The 9,261-nt window shown below is 38.5% G+C and overlaps 1 long non-coding RNA gene across 1 annotated transcript; it reads left to right on the plus strand.

Annotated features, from left to right (window-relative positions):
* Positions 1-5,120: 5,120 nt before the first annotated feature.
* On the plus strand, positions 5,121-6,286 carry LOC107096338. The gene is made up of 3 exons (XR_001481790.1): positions 5,121-5,231; positions 5,942-5,980; positions 6,068-6,286. It is a non-coding gene; the product is annotated as an uncharacterized LOC107096338 (long non-coding RNA).
* The last annotated feature ends 2,975 nt before the right edge of the window (positions 6,287-9,261 follow it).

A 9,261-nucleotide genomic window follows, 5' to 3' on the forward strand; every position in this document is an offset into this window, starting at 1 on the left:
GAACTTAAAATGAGCTTTAACAGAAGTATTGCAGGCAAATTATGGTAAAAGGTGTAAAAATGATCGAAGGAATAAAATAAGGACTACTTAAAATAAAAATCTATTTTTATCCAACTAAAAGATGCAAACTTCTGATGATTGAAAGAATTGTAATTAAAATTGTATGTCATAAAAAATTAAATAAACAGCTAAATAGCCAGAATCCTTTTTTTAGGGGGAAGTCCTCAACCCCCACTACTCTGGAAAAATCAGCTGAAATAAATGGATAAACACCTTGAAATACTCTTGGAAAAAAAGTCGCCTGCTGCAATTAAGTGTAGGCTAACAAACAATTAGATATTATTACTCCAATGTTGTGCACTACTATTTGCTCATGTGTCCCGTTACATTTGTATAAAACACATTGAACTGCTGGATACTTTTGTGAGATTATTTCAATGATAATCAAGGGAGAATTAATAACTTATGACCTGACCTAGGACTTATGACCTTATATCTTATATCACATGTATGCAAATGCATTGACACTTAGATTAGTACCTGGAAAAAAGCTAGATCAATGGCTTTTTGATTAACTTTTTCTTCTCTGTTGCAGAAGAAAAACACTGTTCTGAATTTTGCAAAATCCTTGCTGTCACACTCAGTGCTCAGTGTGTGAAGATCTCTGCTGCTTAGACAGTGACATGAGTTTTGTGCAATTTTATGGCCTTTAGCTCATCTCACTCTCCACGTTTTCCACTTTTAGAGAGCCTGCTGTGTTTCTGACAGTCCTGACACAGAGAACACAGGTTAAACCTGTCATTCAACCGTCTCTGTGCTTTGAGGAGTTACATTTTCTCTGGTCAGCTCTTGCCAGTTTGTGATTCACTGAAAGGAGGTTAAATGGACAGTTCTAAGAAAGTCTTGCATCTGCCTCGTCTCATGTCACTCTTGTTTTTTTGTTAGGGTCTTTCATTCCTTTGTGCTGCGGTTGCCATTCGTTTTGGAACGCCTCGGGATCGTCTTTTCCATTCCCAGACAGCTGGAGCGAGTTACTGACTGCTTGGCGATCGGTCCAGTGGGGGAAAAGAAGCAGATGGTTCAATTCCCATGTCACCCTGTCTGCTTGGCAGAGATGTCAGAGAGCAAGTGGAAAAGGATTTACTCGCACACAATGAAAATATATTGTATATACATGCATGTACAGATGCACTCACAACTGGGATCCAGTGCTCACACATAGTCACGCATATAAACGCAGGAAGCTTCAACACAGATTTTTTCCATTTACAATGGAGGCTTTCAGTTGTCGCTCCTGTCCAGAAACACTTAATCTGAGTAAAGCAGGAAAACAAGCCTAAGTTCAGGCCACCAAAATGAGAAAAGGAAAAAAATATTAGCCCCGGGTCCCTGTAAAAGGAATATTTCAATAATCATCTTTCACAAAAAACATGCATAAGCTCACAAAAATAAACATGTATTTCTGTATATTTCATTGTTTTGAGGCTAGAAAGTAATTGGAAGAGGCTTTGAATATTCCCAGTCTATTTCCATTTATTGTTTTCAACTCCTCCTGGTCAGTTTGGCAGCAAGTTCAGGAGGCACACAGAGACATAACTCCCCGGCTCCTTATGAGGGATCACAAGGCATTCCAATACCAGAAAAGAAAATATAACCCCTAATGGGAGTTCTGGGTCTGCCTTGAAATCCCAGCGGGAGGCGCCAAAAGGAGCTGTCTAGGAAGAAGGGACCAAGCTATCATTAGACAGTTAACTTATGACAGTAATTACATTCAAATATTGAAACTCCTAAATTATATCCATAGCACACAGAGATATATATTTCAAATGGTTGTTTCTGTTCATTATAATGGCTAACAGGTAGTAACTTTAAAAATCTTAAAATAATCTGAATATGAAATAAAATCAATAAAAAGCTATTTTGAATTGCATGCATGGACTAAAAAATAAAAATATATGGGTCATTTGTAGGTAAACCATCAAGACACAGGACAGAAGGACCCAGTATTCAAGGTGAGACTGACAGTGGGATAACTCCCAGCGTTTATCAAAAACAGAAGCGGCTTGGGCGGGGTGGAGCCCATCACTGCGAACTCTGGTTGGAGAGTCACTAACCTGGTTTAACAGTTCAGTCCATCTCCAGAATGAAACAGAATCCAGACGGTGAGCTACCAATAAGATGCGGTGGCTGCCGTCCAGAGCGTCCCAGATGCTGCAGCACTGGAGAACTTACAGCACTCCAAGTCACATCAGGGAAACAGATCAGAACAGAAAGGTTTAGAGGTCCAGAAGTCCAAAGACAGGTCAGGGATTCCGATCAGAATAGGAACAGGCTGGTCCAGCGTTCTAGGAGTCCTCAGAAAGTTAACGCTGAATGTTCAGATGGGAATAGTCAGGTTCAGTGGTTGAGAGGCAGAACAGGTCAGCATATCAGGGACACTACGGAACACTAGAAAAACACTCTCTCCACTGAGATCAGATAGGAACAGACATGCTCAGTGGATGAGAGGCATATCAAGATCAGGAAATCAGAAACACTACGGAATGCTAAAAAAATCTCTCTCCTTTGGCCCCCGAGAAGAGCACCTTAACAAGAGCAATAATCTGGCCCTGATGACTCCATTTAAGGACCTTAACCGAGCAGAGTTAGACAGGTGAATGAATGAATTTATGAATAATGAATAATTAAGCCAGTCCTCTGCTCCAAGATGATGACATAAACAACTAGAAAACTGATAGGAAGAAAAAAGCTAATGGTAGATTGTGTAATTAATTAGTATTTTATAAGCAAAAATTTAAGTATTGCTTTCAAGAATATATATTCGACCAAAGTCTGATAAAATCACATCAAAAAGAAAAGTGTTTGCATAGCTTACAAAGAGTTTATAAAGACATACCGTATTTTCACAACCATAAGGTTATGTGTGCCATTACTGTATTTAACACACACATAAGGCGCACCGGATTATAGGGCGCGGGTTTTATATACCGGTAAATATCCTCTACTACGTTTAAATACTGAGTATGTTTGTGCTTTATTCATGTATTTATTACAAAGTATTAATCAAACCAGGGAGCTGACAGCGAGACAGACACATCGCTGATGACACAGAGCGCTGTGATCACTCCTCTGAAACAGTTTATTGACGCATAAATTAACTTAAAATGCAGAAATCTGCCGGCAGAATATGTTCGCTTTTATTGTCCTGCTGCCTGCAGTTTAGATTATTTAGATGAAAAACACCTACCAGCTGCCGCGGTGAACCGCGAGGAGGCGACCCAGCCAGAGGCTGCTGTTGAATGGGATCCTACTGACAGCGCACCGCTGTATGTGGGGGTCTGAGCGGCTCGGACAGAAATAATATTGGAAGGCAGGATAGAAATCTGGATGAACTGACTGCAGTGATTAAGTTTTCAGGTGGACTTTCTCACTTAAAAACATATTAAAACTACTTTATTCCCACTGATCACAGCAAATATAGCTGCAAGGCAAAGAAAGGATAGAGTAGCTCCGCCCAACGCGCATCAGACACACTTTTGCACTAACTGGTACAAGCAGCAAAAATGAAGCAGCAGACGCGATTTTGCTGCTCTTGCTGCATCCGGTGTGTAAGCAGCATTACTTTGAACGGCCGGTTCACACCGATGTCGAGCGGTTGAAGTTCCTTTGTCAGACCTCCCGCAATAACAGCAAGCACAGCGTTCATTTTTTTCACCATGTTTTTCACATCGGCTGTGAGATGGGCACGCATGGAGTCACAGATTAACAGCGATGGTGATGAGTGGAAAAAACCACCTGGTCTCCTTACATACACCTGCCTCAGCCACTCTTTCATCATCTCCTCAATGAGGAGATGAGGAGTTCTGCATAAAGCACATACCTGTTCTTTTATACACAATCCACGCCCCCACTTCCCCCTTTAACGTTCTCATGGTGGTCTCAACAACGTCCGCAGTAACAACACACATAGGGCGCACCGCACATTTTGAGGGGAAAAAGAAAACGTTTATATGCGCCTTACAGTCGCGAAAATACGGTAGATACATAAATACATATGTGGCAATGCATCAAGTGGAAGACTATATTGTGTCACAATCTTTGTAATAGTACAAGACAATAAACTTGTTAGCCTTAAGCTTTTTAACCGTATATGAATTCATGTTGTCAATGGAGAATTACATATAAAAAAAAGCAAATAAGACTGTAAATAATTCAACCTGCCATTTTAAAAAAGGAGAATCATTCTATCAAGCAACGGGAGAGAAGGTAACCTAGAAAAGAAAAATAAGCAATAAAAAAACCAAAAGTCTACATCGGTGTAGCTTTTACCATATGGAGACAATTCATGATGGAGTGCGGCTTCAAAGCGGATGTGGATTTTGCAGGTTTTCTGTAAGTTAATCCACTATAAAAGTGAAATATATTTTGCTGTTATAATGTATTAGAAAAACAGGGCAGTGTAATCCAGAATCTACTCTGTCTTTCTGGCAGAGGCAGCCAATTTGTTTGTTAGCCTACACTTAATTGCAGAAAGCGACTTTTTCCAAGAGGTTTTTAATGTGTTTATCCATTTATTTTAGCTGATTTTTAATTAAGTAATGGGGGTTGAGGACTTCGCCCTAAATAAATGATTCTGGCTATTAAGATGTTTATTTAATTTTTTGATGACATACAATTTTAATAACATTTCTTTCAATCGTCAGAAGTTTGTATCTTGTAGTTATATCAAAATAGATTTTTATTTTAAGTAGTCCCTATTTTATTCCTTTGATTATTTTTACCCTTTTTACCATCATTTGCCTGCAATACTTCTGTTAAAGCTTATTTTAATCTTATATGTTGAACCAACAAAAAGTTCTAATGTGGCTGAAAATGTATGTCACACACATTTTCACAGATTCCTTTATTATTTGCTAAAAGCTGTTAGGTTTGGCTGCTTTTCTGCACTGCGTGACTCGGTCATCAGGCTCGTGATCATAGAGGCCCCTACTACTGATTCTATATGTGTGTCTGTGTGTACATGTGCTTAAGTAGAGGACACACGGCAGTGGGAGGTGTCCATAGCAAGAACACCCTGCTGACAGCTGTAGACAGGTAGGAAACCTTACAATAACATCACCCTGGAGTTCAGGAAGGAGGTGTGTAAGATGGAGAGCGGATGTTCCTGTTTGACGTCCATCTATGCATCAGTAAGGTCCAGTAATCAGGGCGAGCATGCCATTTTATCACAGGTAAATACATTTTGGACTATCACTGCAAGAGCAGAAACACTAATAGATTATGATATAGTCTATTCTTGTTGCTGAGCCTCTTGGTCCCTTTTCCTGGGATTTTCTTAGATTATTTTAAGCAAATATTTTTGAAAATATTCATTTTTTGGATGTTTTTTTTTTTTTTGGCCTTAAAAAAACACAAGTTTAGTGTTGTTTTGTTTTCTGGAGACCTTGCTTTCTGGAGACCTTGCTTCTGCAGCGCTTATTTGTTTGGCTGTTTATCAAAAATATACTGTATGATCCATCCAAGTAGATATGCTGTGGAGATATAAAGGCTGATGCAACTTTCTTTTTGTCCTGAAAAGTTTGAGTTTGAAATAACGTCACAGCAGAGTTGTGAATATTCTGACTTTGTCCTTATATTTGCTGTTGCACCACCTGTCAAATAATCTAGGAACCTCATCAGTAACAGTCCAATCAGCGATGGCCGTTTGTTTCAAAGAGAAACACTCCTTATCTGCATAAGCAGAAGCCAGACAACAATATTTGGGATTTTGCATTATGAAAGCATAGCAGAAATGGTTAGTTCTGTTAAAAGATACAGTAAATGGTTAAATGAATGGGTGAAGTCATTTTTTCTATCCCCAAAACCAAAAATGAGTCTTGCCTTGAGATAATCTCACTAACATGATTTGGAAAGAAAATTGCCTTGTCTTTTTTTCTTGCAGATTTGGTGATCAGGCAAAAAGCCTCACAAAATGCATCAGGTAATGTTGTGCGTCATTGTGTTACCTTAAAAACTTCTGCACATTACATTGGTGCATGGCTGTATGATGGGTTCAATGTTGCAGCAGCATCGTCGGAGGAAGGAATTTCCCCTGCAACCAGAGGGTTGTCAGTTTAAGCCCCGGTGTCGTTGGGCAATACACTTAACCCGCACTTCACCTGCCTACTGATAGTGGTCAGAGAGCCTGGTGGCACCAGTGGACGGCAGCCTCATTTCTGTCAGTGAGCCCCAGGACAGTTGTGGCTACAATGTAGCTTGCCACCATCAGTATGTGAGTGTGTGCTTGAATGGGTGAATGTAGTCTGAAGTCCTTCGACTTGAAAAAGCACTGTATAAGTGCAGGCCATTTCCTATTTTATTAAAACTGCTTAAATTAAAACTAGTCTAACCATGACTCTTCCTTTATTCCCTGCTGCTGAGGACCCTTCACTTGTCCACCTTCCTTCAAGCCAGCCAGCTTTTTGGTTTAAATTTGTACTGCATTACAGGAGGCAATAGTTCCCATTCAAAAACGCTCAATCAAACTCCAATGATTCACATCCGGACTAAAGAGAAAACTTAAAAGTATCTCTCAGAAGTGGCTTTTTTTTATTAACTCTGACTCTAAATCTGCTCAACAAATGTGCACAGGACATATACAACCCTGTACTGTCGCTCATTGGGGTTTTATGGCAAGATAAAAGAAAACCAAGGAGGTTATCTCCCATTCAGCTGACATTCCAAGTCAGAAGATGGTGTTGACTACAGCACACTAATTGAAGACATATTTGAAAGATGTATCAATGGGTGCCAAATATGCTTTGACTCACCCTGCAATCCTGGTGCAAGAGAGACCTCCAGTGGCTAGGTTCCCCCTTAGGCCTGTTAAAAGAGGAGGAACAAGAAAAAAAAAGACATTTGAGTGTCTAGAAATGTTAGATTTAGAACTTTAACAGTATCCTACTAGCATTGGTAGTGTCTTGTTAAAATCATAGTATGTATCAATAGATCACTGAGCAAGTTATAAAATATTAATTATAGTATTTCACCTTATTTTTGGAAATGATTGTGCAGTTGCTGTTGTCTCTGTGTGTTATGTGTTTTATGTCCTATCAAGTAAGTTTTTTTACATTGAGTTTTAAAGTAAATAAAAGGAAAACTGCTTCATCAAAATGTCCCCAAAACAGCAGCAGTTCGGCTATTGCATTAAAAAGTAAGCAGGGAAAAAACAAAGGGAATCAAGGGATAGTTTCTGAAAAAAGCAAAAACTATTTCTGGGATCCTCTGTAATCTCCCATCTCTTAGCTTTAAAGTTACCCAATAAAAAATCTGGATTCCTGACAGAGAGGAAGTTATCATTAAAAAAAGAGGAGAGATGGAAAAAGGAAGAAAAAAAAGCCCTGGCACACAAAAGGCATTTTAGGTCTGAGAGAAAATAGATTGCAGCTGCTGAAGCCAAAACCTGAAGAGGAAATGTTTACAACCCCGTGCACCCTGCATATCTCAGCTGTTGCCAGCAGCAGAACCTGAAATCTTGTTGGCTTTAGGTTTGGAGAAAATGTAATTTTGACCATGACAAATATAATGAGACACAAAGGATGCTGTCATTATATCAGATCTGAATCATCACTGTCACTACTGACGGCATAGCCAGGCTCTTTGGAAATTTGTTTATTTGTCAAAGGTAAGCCATATATTATGGGTTTTTTATGGTGAAAAGAGAGTGGTGGGTATAAAGCAGTGACATTTCTCTTCAGAGGCTTTAAATCTTTGTGTCTCTAAGATTTTGATTTGACAACATTAAGGAAGTCTAGAGTAATAAATGCAATAAGCAGAACTTTTACTTCATTCTGTCAGTCCTAAATGAAACAAGAGGTTCTTAAGAAATTGGAAAAGTCTAAAAGCAGGGATCGTTGAACCATCCATACATTCTTTGATCTAAATTATTGGATAGGACATCATGTGTGAAACACAGGAGCAGAATGCTATATCACTGCTACGGGGTGGCTTGAATGTAATATCTAATTGACATGAGTTGTTATATGTGAAAACTTGAGGAAAAGTAAAACTATACACACTAGTATGCCATGATAAGTAGTAGAATTTAAAGTAATAAAACAAACTATATTAAGTGGTTTAATGGACGTTTAGTAAAATGTCATATTATGAGGAATTCAACATTCGTACTTAATAGTTTATAATCCCCAGGATATAGTTTATCCTGGAATCAGCATTTTTGGAAACTAGTGTTTATGTCTTAGCTGCTCTATTATGAACAAATAGTATCACCCCCAAAGATGGACGCAAGGGGGTGTCTATCTTCAGACTGGAAGCTTCAGAAACCCTTCATGGATTGCTAATTTTAAAAGGTCTAGAATTGGAGCATTTGGTTCCACCTCTTGTTAATAATTTAGCCCGGCAGGTCAAGGACAACACCAGAAAATATCTTGCTGCCGCCTGCGTCCAGCCTTTCTCAGAAGGTCAGAGTCAAATGACTCTTCTTTTATTAGCCTATAGCATAGATATTTCACCATCAAGGTAGAATACCAACAAACTATGATACAAAAATCATAATTAGGATACTTGAGCTGTTAAAATCTACTGCCAGCATTTTATTTTTAATTTTTTTATTCTGACCACTTTTATAACAGATGCATTCATTTTAACCATTAGGACAGCATGGTTTTATCGACTAGACAATGAAAGCACAAAGCCCTTGTGTGTGAATGTCCCTGCCTACAGTATAGTGCCTAATAGGGGAACTTCTATCCCACAAATATCAATGCTTCCGTGTATATCAGTCCATCCATCCTTAAATTATACTTTTTATACGTGTTCACTGAAATTCAACAAACATCTGCAATTCAAACGAATACATTGTAAAGGCTTATATGTTTCTGAATAGACTACATATGCTGTCTACAAGGAGATGTTATGGATTTGTACTGAAAATAAGACATTTTAAATGGAAAATAATATAATCTGGCTTCTAAATTGTTACTTACAACATAACATGAACAATAGAAATCTGATACTATTTCAGTTGCTCTGGGTTGATATCTAATGGGAATCCTTCAATTTTTGGCAGGACTGAAAACTTGAAGCTTTATCCACATGATTTATAGAGTGCTTAAAAAAAAAGGATTCAAGAATCCAATCTCAAAGAGTTCATTTAAAAGCTCAAACCAAACGATGGCTTTCCCCTCCATTTGCCAGGTCAACTATTTATCGAAATTTAGTAGGGAAACTGGCAATGTTGCATATGTAATAACAGGGATACGG

The sequence above is a fragment of the Cyprinodon variegatus genome, unplaced genomic scaffold (assembly GCF_000732505.1).
Source record: "Cyprinodon variegatus isolate N-32 unplaced genomic scaffold, C_variegatus-1.0 Scaffold616, whole genome shotgun sequence".
Lineage (NCBI taxonomy): Eukaryota > Metazoa > Chordata > Actinopteri > Cyprinodontiformes > Cyprinodontidae > Cyprinodon > Cyprinodon variegatus.